Source organism: Tenrec ecaudatus, chromosome 1 (assembly GCF_050624435.1).
Source record: "Tenrec ecaudatus isolate mTenEca1 chromosome 1, mTenEca1.hap1, whole genome shotgun sequence".
Lineage (NCBI taxonomy): Eukaryota > Metazoa > Chordata > Mammalia > Afrosoricida > Tenrecidae > Tenrec > Tenrec ecaudatus.
Window position 1 is genome coordinate 191,824,147 of NC_134530.1, and position 19,736 is coordinate 191,843,882.

General features: G+C 38.7%; 1 protein-coding gene across 4 annotated transcripts in view; it reads left to right on the forward strand.

The window, feature by feature from the left end:
- Window positions 1-19,736, forward strand: part of RASAL2 (RAS protein activator like 2) — a 389,310-nt gene that overhangs the window by 288,476 nt on the left and 81,098 nt on the right. The gene's annotated exons all lie outside the window — the stretch shown is intronic.

Here is a 19,736-nt window from a genome sequence, read left to right on the forward strand (position 1 = left end):
GATACCACTGAATCAGTATAAAGTAGAAATCAACTCTTATTAAAATAAAAGGGATTTTCTTGCTTTTAATTCAGACAAATCAGTAATGATGTATATGCTTTCTGTAGTGAAGTGACTTCTTTTGTGTTATTATCCTTTCAGTGGATCTGTTACTGGGTGAGGTATAAACTGGTGTTCATTTTTGAGTTAGTCCAGTATGGGTGTGTTATTTTTGATTAATCATGAGCAGCAGGAGGTCCTTTGATTAAGTTTTAAAGATCACAAGTGAGTGGTAGGTTAATGTTCTGACCAAATTAAGACAGAAATTTTTAAATCTCAGATGTGGGTGCTATTGTATTAAATATATATTTTTAAGTCACTAAAAAAGACTAGCCTTCTGAAATGATAACATTGGAATACTTACCATATTTGAGTATAAAGTTCATGGCTCAGCTTTTAAAATTGTATTAAGAGTCACAATCCTCATTTATATTTACTAAGTTGACAGCTAATTTAAGGCATATCTTAATTATAAGACCAATTATTTTTAAGTAAAAGTAGTAAACCAATTATGCATATTCATGACAGCAAGTTACAAACCACTTACTCAGTTGTTAGTCCTCGGACAATCTTAGCTACCACATAAATAGAAATAATAAGAAAAGGGGTCACAAAGCAAATGCTGTTAGCTCCCCACAACTTAAAATTCACAGGCCTCCTCCTAGACAGTTGTCTGAAAAAGAACCTTCAAGGAATGAGGTACTTCATCAATCAAATTTTTCTGATAACAAGTTTTAGGCACCTCATGTGTCTTTATGACTTTAAATGTTCTAAATGTATCACATAATACCCATTATTATCAATGTCAATTACTGTACTATGTATCATTCTGTAAACAGTAGTACCCTCAAGGGCTATTGATAAATGTAAGGCTGGTTGACTCTGTCCTAAATGGATTTAGATGATTTTTTTTATGGCTCTTTGGCTTTTATTTTCTGTCTCCTTCCTTTACTCACAAACGTTCTGTTGCATACAGCCTTATATTTATCAATAGCCCCTAGGGATACCATTGTTTATAGGATAGTACATAGAAATGACAATAATAATGACCCTGAATCATTAGGCAAAGTAAGCTTATATTTATGTTAGTACCATTTGAAAAGGAGGAGGAAGGGGGAGGGGTATGTAATATGAGAAATATATCCACTTAAAATAATGGTTCTCAACCTTCCTAATGCTGTGACCCTTTAATACAGTTCCCTGTGTTGTGGTGACCCCCCCCAAACAATAAAATTATTTTTGTAGCTACTTCATAACTATAATTTTGTTATTGTTAAGAATCAGGCGATCCCTGTGAAAGGATTGTTCAACCCCCCCACAGGGGTCGTGACCCACAGGCTGAGAACGGCTGACTTAGAATATTTAAAATATGAACAACATGTGATGCTCAGAAAACTTGTCAAAAAATCTGGTTTATGATCATTATCATTCCTTGGTAATATTGGATAGACAATTTTTATTATTTTAAAATATGTCAGACAAGGCTCTACAGTAGTTGGGTGTCTTTGGTGTGTTTTAGTTTTTGAGTTATATAAAGTACCAGTGACTTGCATCATTTTGAGATGTGTTGAAAGAAGCATGTCCAATTTTGAAATCCACACAAAGCATTTCTGCATCAGTAACTTTCTGAATATGAATAAGCATTACAAAAAGGAATCAAACTTTGAGATATTTAAGGTATTTACACAAATCATCTCAAAAGACTATCTTTTCTATGTCATGTGAAAGAGCAGACATGTTGAAGTGTTAAGGATGGTGGTTCTAGGATTTGGGTGTTGTTTCTCAAATGAGATGCCCATTCACTAGTCATCAGGTGGACGCAAAAAAGGAGCTTGGAGTGGACTTCCCAAAAGGGCTTTATTCATCACTCTTCCATTTTCAGGTTCACTGGGAACAGTTGAAATAGATTGAGCATGCCCTGGCTGAAGTTATTAACAGTGACACACTTACAGAATGTTTACTTTGGGCAAGGTATTGATTATTCACTAGTTGTTGACACTGTTATTGGTCTAGGGGAAACAGAAATGAACACAACAGAATTGTTTACATGCAGAGACACAAAAATGACCAGATCTATAAGAAGATTTTAAGTTTTGTGACACACATTATTAACAGCACACTGTGTAACCCAAGGCTTTTCCAAGGAGCCAGTATCTGAACTGAGTTTCAAAGGCTGAAGTAAAATTGACAGGTGAAGAAGAGAATTCCAAGCCAAGGGAATAACTTTTTGAAAGTCACATATCAAAAGACGACTAATGTTTTCGGAGCATGTAGAAAGGATTCAGTGAGGCAGGAATCAAAGAGTGTGTGAGCAAAATTGGTTAAGAGGGTGGAAAACCTAGGAACAGGTTATTTGTCAAACTTTAGCTAAATTTGGCTAATGAGGGATATGACAATTAAAATATTAGAGCTTTTTTTTTTTTCAAAAGCTAAACCATGTTGGGTACATGCAGAGAACTACTATTTAATTCTTCCCATAAATGACTCCTTTTTCCCTTTGTTACTGTTACTCAAGTTCAGGAGTTCCTGTGTGGTACAAATGGTTAATCAGCAGCCTGCTAGGTATTCATCCAGCTGATGTACTGTTATTTGTAGGGTAGTGGTTAGCCTTAGGATAACCCAGTGAGGTTACACTCATAGCTTGCTGGCTGATGATGGACAGGACAGAAAGGAACCAAGGCAAAGGAGGGAGGCTATTATGTCTTCTTCATACGCACACATACACAAACAAAACAATGTGTACCTTTAAAAACTTAAAAATAGACAACTAGCACAACAGGATGTTCATGTGCATACCTAGTTTTCTGTCTTTATACAGGTGACAGCCAAATCAATTAGATTAAAAATAAGAACATAAGCAATCAGGGGAAGCTGAGGTATGTGGCCAATGACCCCGTAGGTCTTGACTCTTAGGAGTGAGAAAGTATACTTCTGCTTTTATGTAATCTTAGCCATAAAGGGAAAAGGCAGTGATCTGCAGGCTAGTTTTTTCTATCCTACTTCCATCCTCATGATTCTTCACACATACTTTAATTCAAGTAGCAATTATTCATTTGTAGATCTATGTTCCTCTGACAGTGAATGTTTGTTCTAACCAACTTTGTACCAGCCTCTTGCTTCATCGGGTATCCTGCCTATGGTAACTACTCAACAAATTTGTTGAATGGTTAAAATTTGCATAAATTATTATCAGATGACCTGAATTGAATGAGTGTAGTGCATACACTTACTCTCTTGGCATTATTGATCATGTCTCAAACCACATGGAATACTAAACCATTTAATAACTGCTACATATTTTGGAATAAATCAGTGTTACCTATGCAAAATAATTAGCTTTTTATCTGCAACAAAAGTTTGATTTTTGGAGCCCAGGTCTATTGTATTTTATGTGTATAGTGTATGCTTTCCTATATATATTGGGAACAAAGATTAAGTAGAACTTTTATGTGCTGTTTTCCTTCAGTGGTTCTTTTTTGGAGCTCTTTAGGTATTAGACATAAATCATATGAATAGCCTTTGCTTCTTTTAAAGATTATTTCTCATTTTATTTTTAACATCCTTCAGAGCTTTTTGCCTGTGTTAGATCTGTGTCTCCTTTAAATATAATTTTTATTATTTATATATCATTAAAAAATGACACTTAGCTGATATTACAGGGATGAATAAGGACTGAATAAACTAATGAAAAGTTATTTAGGTATATAAGCTTAGCTCAGAAAAAGAAAATGATAGTGTCTTGTAATTGTGTGTATTTGTTTTACAATGCTTATTGGAATGAGCTTCATTCTTTAATATTCTATTTATAAAATGACTATTGATATTTATGAATTTTGCATCACTTCTTACACGATGCCATCAATTTGGCTCTGGCTAAGCAAGAGCTGCTTGTGTTCCGGGCCAGGTGCTCAGCTTAGTGTTCTCATTTCAATAACACAATGGTCTGATTTGGCCCACCATGTGAATATAACACAATGCAGTTGCAGCTGCTTCATTTGTATTAGCTTTGAGCTTGGCTCTGAAAGAATTCAGACACCAAAGTATATGCCAAAACAACCAGAAAGCACAGTTGAAGTGAGGCAGTGATTGAATATGCCTCCGGTGGTGTTTCTCGTATTCTTGTCCCTGTGATACCTGAGTGTTCCTCGTTTTAATATATTGCATGAAAACAGCGGTCAAAGGGGAAGGATGTCTTTGCCTAGTATTTAGAAGCTCTGGAAGGATAAAATGCAGAATAGGTTAAAGTCCGAAGTAAATGGAAATGTATCCTTTCTTGAGTATAAAGAGATCAGGCCTGTAGTTAAAATCTCATAGAAGTGCTGTTCCAAGTGAAACAGAGGACTTCATGCCCACTTAATAAAGACTATAGTTTTATTTTTTTAATCCATCAGCATTTTTCAAATCTAGCAGTAGATTTGAAAAGTTGTTTTAGTCTTTTGACAAATTAAAAAATGTCTCTCAGAAACCAAGCTTACTGCCTTCTTGACTCTTGTCAATCCTATAGGCAGAGTAGAACTGCCCCTGCAGGCACTTACAGAAGCTGACAGCCTCATCTTTTTTCCCTAAGAGCAACTCATGGGTTGGAACTAATGACTTTGCAGTCGGTAGCCTAACAAAGAATCCACTAAGTTACCAGCGCTCCACCTAGGAAACTTTTTTTTAAAGGAAAAATTCCGATACTTGGGTCCTACTTCAGACCAGTTAAATCAAATCAAAATCTCTAGAATATAGTCCAGTCATAGAATTTTGTAAACTCTACCAGATGATTCTAATATGCAACTGAGATTGAAGACTGTCTAAATGATTGGTCAAGTATTAGAACCCATCAATGTCAGACCTACGGACTTCAGTACTTTCTTTTGTACCTTTAGATCTGCCATAGGAAGCTAACCTGAGATAAGTTATTGGTGACCTGCTCTTACTCACAGACAGATTGCTGCCTTGTGCGTTAGTTGTCATTCTAAATGTTTGCTACCATCAGTTGAGATGGCCAGTCTGAGTCTGTGAAATACTTGGTCTACTGTGTGTGGCACAGTGATATCTGACCCGCCTAAGAATCTCACTCTATGGGGTAAATTAATAAAATTGAAATGATAGCACCTGAACTACAATAGTATTTCAATTTTCATGTTTTCATTGATATCGTATTTCAGGATACTTCTCTTAGAGAATGTTCCTCTATTGTTTAAAGATTTTATATTTGTTTTTCTACCTTCTCTTCACTAGCTTCATGGAGTTAAAGGACCTAATGGGATCATACAGCAGTGCACCCCCCTTAATTAAGAATATATTTATGTTGATATGCATATGAATACATATGTTATTGCCAGTAGGAAAAATTATGTAATAAGCAGGGGTGTCTGAAAAGAAAAATTATGGTCTGGAGCTATCAAATATTAACTATACTTTATGTATGTAACCAGAATGGGTCTGATCTTTTGATGCTGAATACCCAAAAGACTATTATTTGGGGCTACAAGTCTTAGAGCAGAGGAAAAAGGAGTTTAAGTTTAGAGAGGACCTCTCAAGGGAAAAGCTGAATAGCTTATATCTGAAAGAAAGGGAGCAGTCTTGGGAATATTGCCAGGACTCTAAACTTGGTATTCAAAGAACATTGGAAACCCTCATTGATCTATAGTAATTTCTAAAAATAACTTTGGAATAGCACTAGCCAGTGTAGATTTCAGTGTGTCCTACAGAATGACAGGACTCTTTGAAAGAGAACAGACTGGACTAACTTATATAGTGCTATCAAAACAAGGAACGCTAGTGGCTCTGTGTATTAGGCATTGGACTGCTAACCACAAGATCAGTGTTTCAAAACCACCAGCTGCTCTGTTGGAGAAAAATGAGACAGACTGCTTCTGTAAAAATTTACAATCATTGAAACACTCATTATATAGGGTGCCTCTGAGTCAGAATAGACTTGGTGGTTTTGTTTTTCTATAGAACCTCAACTTTAAGCTGGGGTTTGGGGGTGATGGAAAGAAGCACAGCAGCTTTTATTGCACAATTACAGGCAATATTTTAATAGACTTTTTCAATACTTACTATAAATTGACATGATCATGTTTTTGGCCATGCAGCGTAACATAAAATGTATATTGGGGGTAAGGGGAAGAAGGCATCAAAAGCACATTACATTTTCTTTTGATTGTTGTCTCCTACAATTTTTTTCTTTTTTAACTTTTTATTGAGGTTTGAACCAATGTGCAGAGCAAATTGGTTTTTCATCCAACAAGCCATATGCATTTTGTCTGTGACATTGACTGTAATCCTCACAATGTAACAGCACTCTTCCCACTTCCTCTCTGTTTTCCATTTTCATTTATCCTTCTTACCTATCCTTTTCTCCCTTCTAAGCAGGCAAAAACTGCTCTTTTGACTTTGTATGGTCCTTTGTACTAAGGTGCTACCTCCCTGGAGGTTTCATGTCATCAGATTGGCCTGAGCATTGCTTGACAGAAAGTTAAGCTGCCGGTTCTAGGCTTGAAGGCAAACTAATGACCATTATCTCAGGGGTTCTGCCAGTCTCTTATTACAGCGGTTCTCAGCCTGTGGGTTGCAACAACTTTGGGGGTCGAACAACCCTTTCACAGGGGTCGCCCAATTCATAACAGTAGCAAAATGACAGTTAGGAAGTAGGAATGAAAATAATTGTATGGTTGAGAGATCACCACAACATGAGGAACTACATGAAAGGGCCACAGCATCAGGAAGGTTGAGAACCACTTTGTAATACCTTTCAGAATAGTGGACAGTAGTAAATATCACCTGCACATTTCTTTTAGTCTCAGGATCATGGCACCTGGGTTCATATAATCATTTGGACTCACTGTTTTCTTGCATCTTTAATTTTCTTTACTCTTGTTTGCTCTGGATGAGGAGAAACCAATAGTTGGGCCTCCTTTTATGTCAGATGATCGTGGTGACCAGGAAACTATGTTCCTGAGCCATTAGGCCTAGCAACTCATTCCGGCAAAAGTTTTGGTTTTGGCTAACTTTACCCCTTGTATACTCTACTATAGGAACTCTGTGGTGTGGTAGTTATACATTGGACTGCTAGCCACAACGTCTGCAGTTCAAAGCCACCAACAGCTCTGTAGAAAAAACACAGGTTATATCCCATAAAGAGTTCCAGTCTCAGAAACCCAGAGGAGCAGTTCTACCCTGCCCTATAGGGTTGCTGTGAATTGGCATCAACTCAGTGACAGTTAGTTATGTTCTAATATATTCATGGATGAAGTTGTAGCACAAACAAATACATTTAGGCATATCTTCTACATATATATATATATATATTTATGGTATAATCCAATTTACCTTTTCACTCCTAAATGTTTATTCTTGTGACTACTATACTATTGTGATTACTATACTCTTATTGCAAAATTGGGTATGCAATTGTTGCCTCTAATTCTTCTTCTCCTCCTCCCAGCATTGTCGTTTGCATTCATAATTTTTTAGCTAACCTTAACTTACTGTATATTGCGTTCACCCAGGGTTAGACTGTGCACTCTGTGTTATTGGTGTGCAGGGTTTGATGGGCTGTACTTACCTCTGTGTGGCAGCTACACAGGTAGCCAGAGGCTTCAACTCAGTGGGGACAACTCTGCTACCCACCCCCACTTCAGGCAGCTGGTTGGTTACAGTGGCCTGACATCCTCCAGCCCCCTGATCAGGGCACACAAGTCTGATAGTTGACCAGTCATGGAATGGAAGTCTAGGCACCTGTGAAGATTTCACTTGCCCCACAAGTATCTCAAATACCCAGGGAGTGTGCATTGGATAGCAAGTAGGAAACACCACAGCAGGTGGAGAGAGTTCCGCAGAAAGGAGAAAAATTTTTAAATTAGTACCTTTGATGGTACTTCCACTGCCTCTCTGAAAAAGAACTCTTGCACTTTCAGTTTGCCCTGGACCCCACAAGTTTATGTAGCCCATCTTGTCGGGTATGTACAGTAGGCCTCTAACTCATCTCCTGATCTCAGGTCTCCCTCACCTACCTTGGCCCTTGCTGCTGCTAGAGTGATCTCTAGAATAAAACCCTCGTCTTACTTGATTCTCCCTTCTTCCCAGTCTCTTAGCAGCTTTCTGTGAACACATTTCCAGGGGCAGACCAACTTGTATGCATTTCATTTGGTCAGCACAGTGGGTTTTCCTCCACTCTTCTTTCTCGCTTGCCTTCTTCCCACATTTGTAAATCTTCAGCTCAAAAAGCAGCTTAAAAAGCAGCCTGCTGAAGACTTTTGAGTTAAATGACTGTTTCAAGCTATAAAAAGACAAACTAAAGGCTTCTAGTTTCCTTTTTTATAATTAATGAAGTATTGCACATGTTCCTTAATATCCTTGATGATTTACATATAAAAAGATACCCTATACTCAGGAGCTATTTTAAAATACTATTAGGTCACAATTAATAAGGGGGGGAAATTACAACATTTGTTGTTGTTAGGTGTTATTGAGTTGGGTTTCAACTTATAGTGAGCCTATGCCCAACAGAACAAAACACTGATCAGTCCTGTGCCTGATGGATTCGATTGGAAGTTTTTTTAAAAAAACGCATTTGCTGTTTATCTTCAAGCCTTTAAGACCCCAGATGCTGTATCTTTTGATAGCTGGGCACCATCAGCTTTCTTCACCACATTTTCTTATGCACACATTTGTCTTCAGTGATCACATCAGGGAGGTGGGCACCCACTGATATAATTTTTAGTTCTTTTATGTCTGATAACTGGTCCCTTCTGCACCTTGTGGTCAGACAGGCAGCTGTGCTTCTTCCATGTGGGCTTTGATGCTTCTCAGCTAGATGGCTGCTTGTTTATCTTCAAGCCTTTAAGACCCCAGATGTTATATCTTTTGATAGCCGGGCACCATTAGCTTTCTTCACCACATTTTCTTATGCATACTTTTGTCTTCAGTGATCGTATCAGGAAGGTGGGTACCCACTGATGTGATTTTTAGTTCTCTGATGTCTAATTGGTCCCTTCTACACCTCATGATCAGCCAAGCTGGTATGCTTCTTCCAAGCGGGCTTTGATGCTTCTCAGCTAGATGGTCGCTTGTTTATCTTCAAGCCTTTAAGACCCCAGATGCTATATCTTTTGATGGCCGGGCACCGTCAGCTTTTTTCACCACATTTGCTTATGCACACATTTTTCTTCAGCAATCGTGTTGGGAAGGTGTGCATCCTGGAATGCCATTTAGCTCAGAAGCAACAAAGCCCACATGGAAGAAACACACCAACCTGTGCGACCACAAGCTGTCGAAAGGATCAGGTATCAAGCATCAAAAAACAAAAAATCATATCATTGAAAATGTGGAGACTCAAAGCCCATTGGTAGCCAACCGGACACCCCTTACTGAAGGGTTGTGGAGAGGAGATGAACCAGTCAGGGTACAGGGTAGCAACGATGAAACTTAAACTTTCTTCTAGTTCTTAAATGCTTCCTCCCCCCACTATCATGATCCCAATTCTATCTTACAAATCTACGTATAGCATCCTCCCTGCGGGAGGGACAGCAGAGAAGAAGGCAGGGGAGACATCGGACAGTGTAATATATGACAAAATAATAATAATTTATGAATTATGAAGGGTTCATGAGGTAGGGGGCAGTGGGGAGGGAGGGGGGGAAATGAGCAGCAGATATTAAGGGCTCAAGTAGAAGGCAAATGTTTAGAGAATGAGATGGCAACAAATGTACATATGTTCTTGATACAATGGTGTATGTATGGATTGTGATAAGAATTGTATGAGCCCCCAATAAAATGATTTTTAAAAAAAACCTTTCCTGATAAGACACTAGTAAAGAATAATTAAGTTCTGCTTCATTAAACGTTTTGCTCACCATTTCTACAATATGGTTTTTAGATTTTCTTTCACCAGAAGCAGTAAGAATATTATTTTTAAAAATAGCTCCTAGGCTCCAAAATCCGCCTCCATTCTGTTATTCTTAGAGTCTTAGAAATGAGAGGTGAAAAACTTCAATTAAATTAATCTAGTCCATCTCCCTTGATAATGAAATATGTCCTTTACATTATATCATCTGATGCTTTTTCAGGTTCAGTGGTAACCTCTGGGAGACTGTCCAATCAATAGACTAATAGACCTCACTTGGGGGAGTGTGCTCCCTTTCTTAGTTTTGACCCTTTGTTTCTCACTATTTTTTTTACCTTAAAGCCATATTCCTTATTATCTATATCCTTTGTGAACCTTGAATAAGATCAGCACAGTTTCTGTCAGTCATAAGGAAATCAGAAATTGTGATGATCTACATAAGTGACTATCTGAGATAACTGAAGTTTTTCTATTTAAAGATCAGATTTGATTTTTTAAAAATAATTTTGGGGTTTTCTTTATTCAGATGTATTTGGTGTTCTCCTGCATTCTGGAGTAAATTGGACTTTTCTTAATAACTCAGGTTAGTCATTATTTACATTGAGAAAAGAATTTGATAAGCAGTTACTGTAAGCTAAGCACTGCAGCAATACAAAGATGAGCTCAATAATGTTTGCCTTCGGAGAAGTTAAGATTGGGGTGGGAGCGGTGTGCAAAGTAATGAATAGAACTAGCAGTTGGTCCAAAAAGAGGGAAACATTGTATAAACAAAAGGTCTAAGATAATCAGGATTGAGAGAAACTAAGTCTATTGGAAAAATCAAGGGTGGCTTCCTGAGGAGTTGGCATTTGATATGAATAGTGTAGAGAAAGCTTAGTATCCATTTGCTAAAGGATAAAGTACGGATGTATCTCAGTACACCTTAGACAAGAATAAATGCCAAGTGGATTAGAAGTCTAAATGTAATTTTTAAAATTTTAATTGGACTAACTAGTAGAAGAAAAGGAACCCTAGTAGCATAGTGTATTACTCATTGTGGTGCAAGCCACACGTTGACAGTTCTAGTCTGTTCTATGGATCACTATAAAAATTGACTAGATGGCAGTGACCGAATGAAGAAGAAAGTACAAATGACTTCTTGAAATTTAACATAGCAAAATTCTTTCTTCAGTAATTACTGAAACTTAAGAGAAAATATTTAGAAAATTTGAATACATTAAATGGGGGGGGGGGTTTAGACCTAAAGAAATGTTAAATTATTTTACTCAATTTTTTTCTTTTCTTTTTTTTCATTTTATTAGGGGCTCATACAACTCTTATCACAATCCACACATATACATACATCAATTGTGTAAAGCACATCCGTACATTCTTTGCCCTAATCACTCTCAAAGCATTTGCTCTCCACTTAAGCCCTGCATCAGGTCCTCTTTTTTTTTCCCCCTCCCTCCCCGCTCCCCTCTCCCTCATGAGCCCTTGATAATCCACAGATTGTTATTTTGTCATATCTTGCCCTATCCGAAGTCTCCCTTCCCCCCCTTCTCTGCCGTCCATCTCCCAGAGAGGAGGTCACATGTGGATCCTTTTAATCAGTTCCCCCTTTCCAACCCACTCATCCCCCACTCTCCCAACCTTGCCCCTCACACCCCTGGTCCTGAAGGCATCGTCCACCTTGGATTCCCTGTGCCTCCAGCTCCCGTATGCACCAGTGTACAATCTCTGCCCTATCCAGTCCTGCAAGGTAGAATTCGGATCATGGTAGTTGGGGGAGGAATCATCCAAGATCTGGGGGAAAGCTGTGTTCTTCATCGGTACTACATCACACCCTGACTGACCCATCTCCTCTCCTAAACCCCTCTATGAGGGGATCTCCAGTAGTCGACACTTGGGCCCTGGGTCTCCACTCTGCACTTCCCCCTTCATTCACTATGGTGTGTGTGTGTGTGTACATACACACACACACACACACACACATATATATTCTTTTTTTTTTTTTGCATGATGCCTTATACCTGGTCCCATTGGCACCTCGTGATTGCACCGGCAGGTGTGCTTCTTCCATGTGGGCTTTATTGCTTCTGAGTTAGATGGCCGCTTGTTTACCTTCAAGCCTTTAAGACCCCAGACACTATCTCTTTCGATAGCCGGGCACCATCAGCTTTCTTCGCCACATTTGCTTATGCACCCGTTTGTCTTCAACAATCGTATCGTGGAGGTGTGCAGCCAATGATATGATTTTTTGTTCTTTGACGCCTGATAACTAATCCCTTTGGGACCATGCGATCACACAGGCTGGTGTGTTCTTCCATGTGGGCTTTGTTGCTTCTGAGTTAGATGGCCTCTTGTTTATCTTCAAGCCTTTAAGACCCCAGTCACTATCTCTTTTGATAGCCGGGCACCATCAGCTTTCTTCACCACAATTACTTGTTCAGCTTTCTTCACCACATTTACTTGTTCACCTGCTTTGGCTTCAGCAGTTGTGTCGGGAGAGTGAGCATCATAGACTGCAAATTTAATAAAAGAAAGTATTTCATGCATTGAAGGAGTGCTTGAGTAGAGGCCCAAGGTCCTTCCGCCACCATAATACTAAACCTATAAATATAGACACATAGATCTACATGCAAATATATATATATATATATATGAGGATGGGGAAATATGGGGTTTTAAAACGCTAATGGCAAAAAAACCTGCCCTGACAAAGATAAAAAGTCGGCCTACACAGTTGAAAAAAATATTTAAGCACATTTCACAGAACCAAGTGTAATGATGTATTCATACTAGGAGTTACAACAAATTGGAAGTATGACTATCTGGTTTGCTTGGGTTTTGGGTACATGGTGTAGCAAGTTGTATGTGCAGCACACAGTGGTGCAGTGTGTAATTTGCTGATGCTACTATCATTCTCAGATGTTGGCTTACAGATGATCCATGTTATGATTTAAAACTATTCAAAACTGCAACATAGGGGACTAAGGCAGTAATAATGAAAACTTGAAATAAAAGTTAGGTTGTCAACTTATGTTGGTTACATGTTGGGTTGCTAACCACTGGATCAACAGTTTAAAACCACCAGCCACTCCACAAGAGAAAGGTGGGGCTTCTCTACTCCCATAAAGAGTTAGTCTCAGAAACTCACAGAGACAGTATTGAATCAGCAGATACACAATAACAGGGAATTTGGTTTTTGGTTTATTTAACTGATGTCAGAATCTACTTACAGTGCATTTGTCAGAACAAAATCCTATGGGAAACCAGGAAGGACCTGTATTAAACTCTGAGTAATAAAATACCAAACTCAATGGAAAAAACATGTCGATAATATACCCCAAAAATGATATAAAGTGGAGAAACGTATTCTTAGGCATTGCTGATTGGAATGCAAACAGGCACAACCCTATGAAGGGGAGTTGGTAGTAAGTAGCAAAACTACAAGGAGTCCTGGTGGTATGGTGAGTTAAGCATTGGACTGCTAACTGTAGGTCAGAGGTTCAAACCCCACCACCTCTACTCCAAGGGAGAAAATTACCATATATACTCATGTATAAGCAGAGTTTATCAGCACATTTTAAAAATCATTTTATTAGGGGCTCATACAACTTTTACCACAATCCATACATACATTAATTGTGTAAAGCACATTTGTACATTCATTGTCCTCATCATTCTCAAAACATTTGCTCTCCACGTAAGCCCCTGCCATCAGCTCCTCATTTTCCCCTCCCTCACCGTTACCCCCCCCTCCCTTTTGTGAACTCTAAATAATTTATAAATTGTTTTGTCATATCTTGTACTGTCCAAAGTCTCCCTTCACCCATTTTTCTGTTGTCCGTCCCCCAGGGAGGAGATTATATGTAGATCCTTGTAATTGGTTTACCCTTTCCACTCCAGCCTCCCAGTATCGCTACTCATACCACTGGTCCTGAAGGTATCATCCATCCTGGATTCCCTGTGTTTCCAGTTCCTATACCAGTGTACATTCTCTGGCCTAGCCAGATTTGTAAGGTAGAATGGGATCATGATAATGGTGGGAAGGAAGCATTTAGGAACTAGAGGAAAGTTGTATGGTTCATCATTGCTACACTGCACGCTTACTGGCTCGTCTCCTCCCCACGACCCTTCCATTGCCTACAGATGGACTTTGGGTCTCCACTCCCCACTCACCCTCATTCACTATGATATGATTTTTTGTTGTGATGATGCCTAATACCTGATCCCTTTTGACATCAGCTTTCTTCGCCACACTTGCTTATGCACCCATTTGTCTAAAGTGATCATAACAGGGAGGTGAGCACACAACGATATGATTTTTTGTTCTTTGATGCCTGATAACCGATCCCTTAGGTACCTCGTGATCACACAGGCTGGTGTGTTCTTCCATGTGGGCATGTTGCTTCTGAGCTAGATGGCCACTTGTTTACCTTCAAGCCTTTAAGACCCCAGACGCTATATCTTTTGAGAGCTGGACACCATCAGCTTTCTTCACCACATTTGCTTATGCACCTGCTCTGTCCTCAGCTATTGTTTTGGGAAAGTGAGCATCATAGAATGCCAGTTTAATCAAACAAAGTGTTCTTGCATTGAGGGAATACTTGAGTGGAGGCCCAATGTCCACTTGGTACCTTAATACTAAATCTATACATATATGCACATAGATTTGTTTCCACATCTTCATATATATATATATATATATATATATACATATTTACATATGTACATACCTGTATTGAGATCTCTATAAATGCCCTTTACCTCCTAGCTCTTTTCTCTATTTCCTCCCACTTTCCTCTTGTCCCAGTACCATGCTCAATCTTCATTTGTGTTTCAGTAATTCCTCTCGGTTATAATACCTTTGGTCACGCCCTACCAGGCCTCCTACACCCTCTGCATCACAGATTTGGATCACTTGTTATTCCCTTGTCCCTGGGTTTGTTAACACCACTACCTTTCCCCTCACCTTCCCCTCTCCCATGTCCTCTTGGAACTGTCGGTCCTGTTGTTTTCTCTTCTGTATTGTTCATCCAGCCTATCTTATTTAGACAGACCTGCAGAGATAATAACATACACAAAAACAAGACAGAACAAAACCAAGCAACAAAAAAGCATAACACCACCACCAACGACAAGCCAATGACAAACAAAACAAAACACAGCAACAAAAAAGAAAGCTTGTAGTTAGTTCAAAGACTGATTGTTGGCCTTTAGGAGTGTTTTCCAGTCGAGTCTGTTGAGGCACCAAGCCCTGGCCCCAAAGTCCAGATTTGGTATTCCCTGGGGACTTCGTTGCTCTGCTCCCTTTGCTGTTCTGTTCCACGCCCTTAGTGTTTTGCCTCAATGTGGTGGGATCAGATTGGGCGGAATTCTCTCACTGTATCTTTAGTGTTCCCTTGTGGGGCTATGGGTCAGTGAGGGGTGTCATGTCTCATAGTGGGGCCGGCCATCTGGTTTCTGTGTGGATTGGCTGCGCTGAGTGGGAATATCATCCTCAAGGCTTGGTGGGCTAGGATTTCAGCACATTTTTTATGCAGTTTTTATGGTAAAATTAGGTACCACAGCTGGTATTCAGGTGGGCTTATACTCGAGTATGTATGGTAGGTGATCTGTTATCAAAGTTAACAATCTCAGAATTCCTCTGGAGCAGTTCTACTGGTCTTGTCCAGTTGCTGAGTCAAAATCTACTCTGTGGCAGTAGGTTTACTAAAATTAATATGCATTTACTTTCCTTAGAAATCCTACTTCTAGGGATCTACTCTGACAATGATACACTGCTATCGGTGTAAAAATATACTTGCACAAATTTATTTAATACAGCACTGTTTTTTTTAATTGTACCATATAGGAAATGGCCTGATTGGCTACTCAATACACATGAACCAGACTGAAAGAACTCCCAGACAAAAATATTTTGGTAATAAAATAATGATAGTATTTGATTATATTCCATAGAATAAAATATAAATACCTATTGTTCACATGGATACAAAAACATATGTAAATGGAGGGGGAAGTAGCTCTTCCTTACAGAAGAATTCCAATTCATAAGGGGTAAGAGAAATACTAAATCCCCATTAGGCAAACAACACAGCATTAGTTGCACCGGTGATAACCATTGGTAAAGACTTAAGTCACTGGACAAAGTTTATGGATGTGCAGGATATATGCCTAATCCAAAAGTATTTTCCCAAGATTTGTTTGAAGTACAAAGAGAACATTGATTGAGAATACCTATCAGAAAACACCTTCACCAAGTAAACAATGGTAAAATCACACATAAGACAATGACATCATGATCCCCATGTTATGATGCATTGAGAATGGGCATAGTTGTCTGTGGTATTCTTAGAAAATATGTAAAACTTCAATCTAGTGATGAAAACACATGAGTCAAACCCAGATCTGGAGACATTCTACAAAATAGCGGAACGCTCTCCTTCAAAATGGCCATGGTCATGAAAAACAAAGAAAGCCTGAGGAGCTAACACAGAGTGGAGGAAATTGAGACAAAACAAACTGCAGTGGGGATTTTGAACAGTAGCCTGAGGTAGAAAAAGGACATCAATGGATGTGGCAGGATGAATAACTGCCCCCAAAGGTACCATGCAACCAACCCCTGGAACATGTGAATATGCTACCTTATATGGCAAGGGAGACTCTAACAGTGATCAAGGTTAAGGACCTTGGCAAAGCATGGAGATTAGTCAGGATTTATCTGGGTGTGTCCAAAACCAATTTTAATTTAGACAGAAACCTGTCTTTTTTTGTCATTGAATCTTAAATTTGTTTTCAGAACTTTGTTTTGAGCCACTAGGAGAAAAATTTAAACTGTTAACTACAAAGCACTATGCAACTGTTTGAAATTGTAATAACTGGAAGATAAACTGTCGGTCAAATAAATACTGAATGAAAACATAGAGTTTACTATTTTTAGCTTTTCTTTTGCCCTGTTAACTTTCGACAATTATATTTAGTCAGCATTTACTGAGCATCTATGAACTCCTAAGTTATAGTAAGCGAACATGAAGCAGAATAATATCTCTGACATTGGCCTTCTTCCTGGATCCTTACAATCCATGATAATAAAGTAAAACTCCAACCCCATTGCCTTTGAGTCGATGCCAACTCACAGTGAACCCTGATGGCATCAGCAATAGAAAATCTCCTCGGAAGTTTCTCCTCCAGAGGAAGGCAACCTTTCTACTCCTTGGAAACTCACACGGGAAGTTCTACTCTCTTACAGGGTTGCTATGAGTCCATGATAATATGAGCAGATAAAATGACCACAACATGTAGAGATGAATGTACTATTCAAACTGAGGTTTGTAAAGCAAGAATAAACACGATTTGCCATTTTCTTTGTGTGAGTTATAGATCATTTTAAGGCACTACGGTTAAATGTACTTTTGTCGTCATCACCACTCAGAATGGCTGTAAGACTGCGCCAGTCGCATGTGGGGTCCTCATCCCTGATGTGCGAGAGGCTCCTGCAGACTTGTGGCAGAGTGCTGCTGTATGTCCCAGTATTTTTGCGGGAGAGGTGGTGGTTTGTTTCAGTCTCACACCCTACTGCTCCTGTCTTAAGGGAACAGCAGCAGTGCTAGGTGCTGGCAAGTCGGTGGCTCTGAGTGTCACCACTGAGGCTTCTGAGAGCGGTCGCATAGCAGCAGCTTATTTCCGTTTCCAATCATGCCCAGATAGCCACGTTCAGTCTTCAGGGGTTACTCCAATTTGCAGATGGTGACTAACTTTTGTTATCATTAGCTCAACATTTACCACACTCCAGAGAAGAAGGCGGCATTTGACTTTTTCTTTCACTGACAGCTGCTAATTTTGAGCATCATTTTGACAGAAAATAATGTGACCAACTAGTTACAAGTAAGTCATTTTAGTTATAGCAATTGATATAACAATCTAGTCATTTTACATGATGAGCTTTTTATTATGTTTAAAAATAGTAGGTGGTACCAACAACATTTCGAACGGGAATTGGATAGAACAGGATGCATTTTAAGGGTTGTACTTGTGTGCTTTTAGTCCACTCAGATGAGCACCATTTATATGTACAGTTCTCTAAGATGATAATTATACATGAAAGGAAAACATTTTTCTTTTGGCATCTCTTTTTAAGTTTCATGTTCACGTTTTTGTTTTGTTTCATTTAGGCTTAGAGATCACAGAATCAGTTACATATAAAAACAAATTCAGTAGGGTCTCAATTATCCTTCGGTTTAATTATATAGATAAGAACCCTAAGAGCAAATTCTTCCAAACCAAGCAGCACAAATAAATTTGGTTTTTTGTTTCCCTCTTATATGTAGGTTATCATGTTGCATTTTTGCCACTTTATGATGTATGACTCTTCTAAAAAATGTGGGTAGAAATTCAGTGTTTTACATATGAGAAGAATAAATAGTGTATTGGGGAAGAAATCAGAAGTGGAGAAGTAGTGAATGGTAGTTAAAAGCAAGGGTTCCAGTTCGGTCCACTCTGATTCTCAGCAGCTGTGTGACCTGCCCTTTCTGTCTCTCAGCTATTGATATGTGACCTACTGCTGATTAAAAACATAAACTGTTCGTACATTACACATTCTTATTTAAAACTTTCTTTTAAAGTTAATATGCTTTTCTCTTTTCATGGTTAATAGTTGTTTCTCTCAAAAAAGTAAATTCTTACTTATTTATGGTTGCTTTAAATGGTCTTTTTTTGTAAGTGGTGATTTTCTTAGACCTGGTTCCTTCTCTCAGAGTTCTTACAGTGGTCTACAGGAGCGCAGCCATCACCAGCATCACCACAACCATCCTATCACCTCTAGATTGCCTACTGCCTTTTTCTTGCTGTGGTGGCTCTTGACTTTGTGGGTGATCCTTAAACATACAAGGCATACATCTGCCTTAAAGCCCTTTTTTCTAGAAAGTTTCCTTTTCTTAGGATGCCCCCACTTCCATGCTTAGTTACCTGCAGGCTGACTCACCTTTCAAATCTTTACTCGAATGTCATCTTCATAAAGTCTACCTTGATCATTCGAGAGTCCCAACCCCTTTACACAGCCCAAGTTTTTTAGTAATGCTGTCTTTCATATACTAATTATGGTCTTTTAAGATTGTCTTTCGCTTTCTACTAGTATGCGTGGTAGGGTGCTTCAAAAAGTTCATGGAAAATGGAATTAGAATATAATGGAATTTCCCATGAACTTCTTGAAGGCCCTCGGATAGCCAATATTCAAAAAGGGTTTTGAATGTACACCCATTATTGTCAGATACTGGAGGCACCTGGGATATATCACTAAACAAAACAAACAAAATTCCTTGTTCTCAAGCTAATTTACAAGAGGACTTCAAATGGTTCAGGGAAAAATTCCATTGTCTTTCCATGAACTTTTTGAAGCTCCCTCATAGTAGTTTAAATCTTGACTTTATATCTATTAGTTGTGTGGCTTGATACCTAATACATACTTCATTAAGCTGCCTCACAGATTAAATGGTACTACTTATGGGAAAGCACTGGGCCAATAATTTTTACCTCAGAAGAACCCAGTAAATTCATTCAGTTAATAATGTTTATTGTGCATTCACAATGTGTAAAGTATCACTTTAGGTCCCATGGTACACTGATGAACAAAACCAGCAAAAATACTTATTATGGGCCTTATTTCTAGTTTTTTTCCAATCCCTGGTATGGTAGTTATAGGAGGAGTGCTCTTGGTTATACCTAGTCTATTCAGTAGTATCTCACGTTAGAGTCCTGTTTAATTAATATTTCCAGTTATCCATAATCCATTATTTTAAAAACACTTTTGCATATAATTAACTTAATCCTTGAAGTGGCCTAGAGGAGTATTTTGTTTTGTTTTCATCTTCATCTG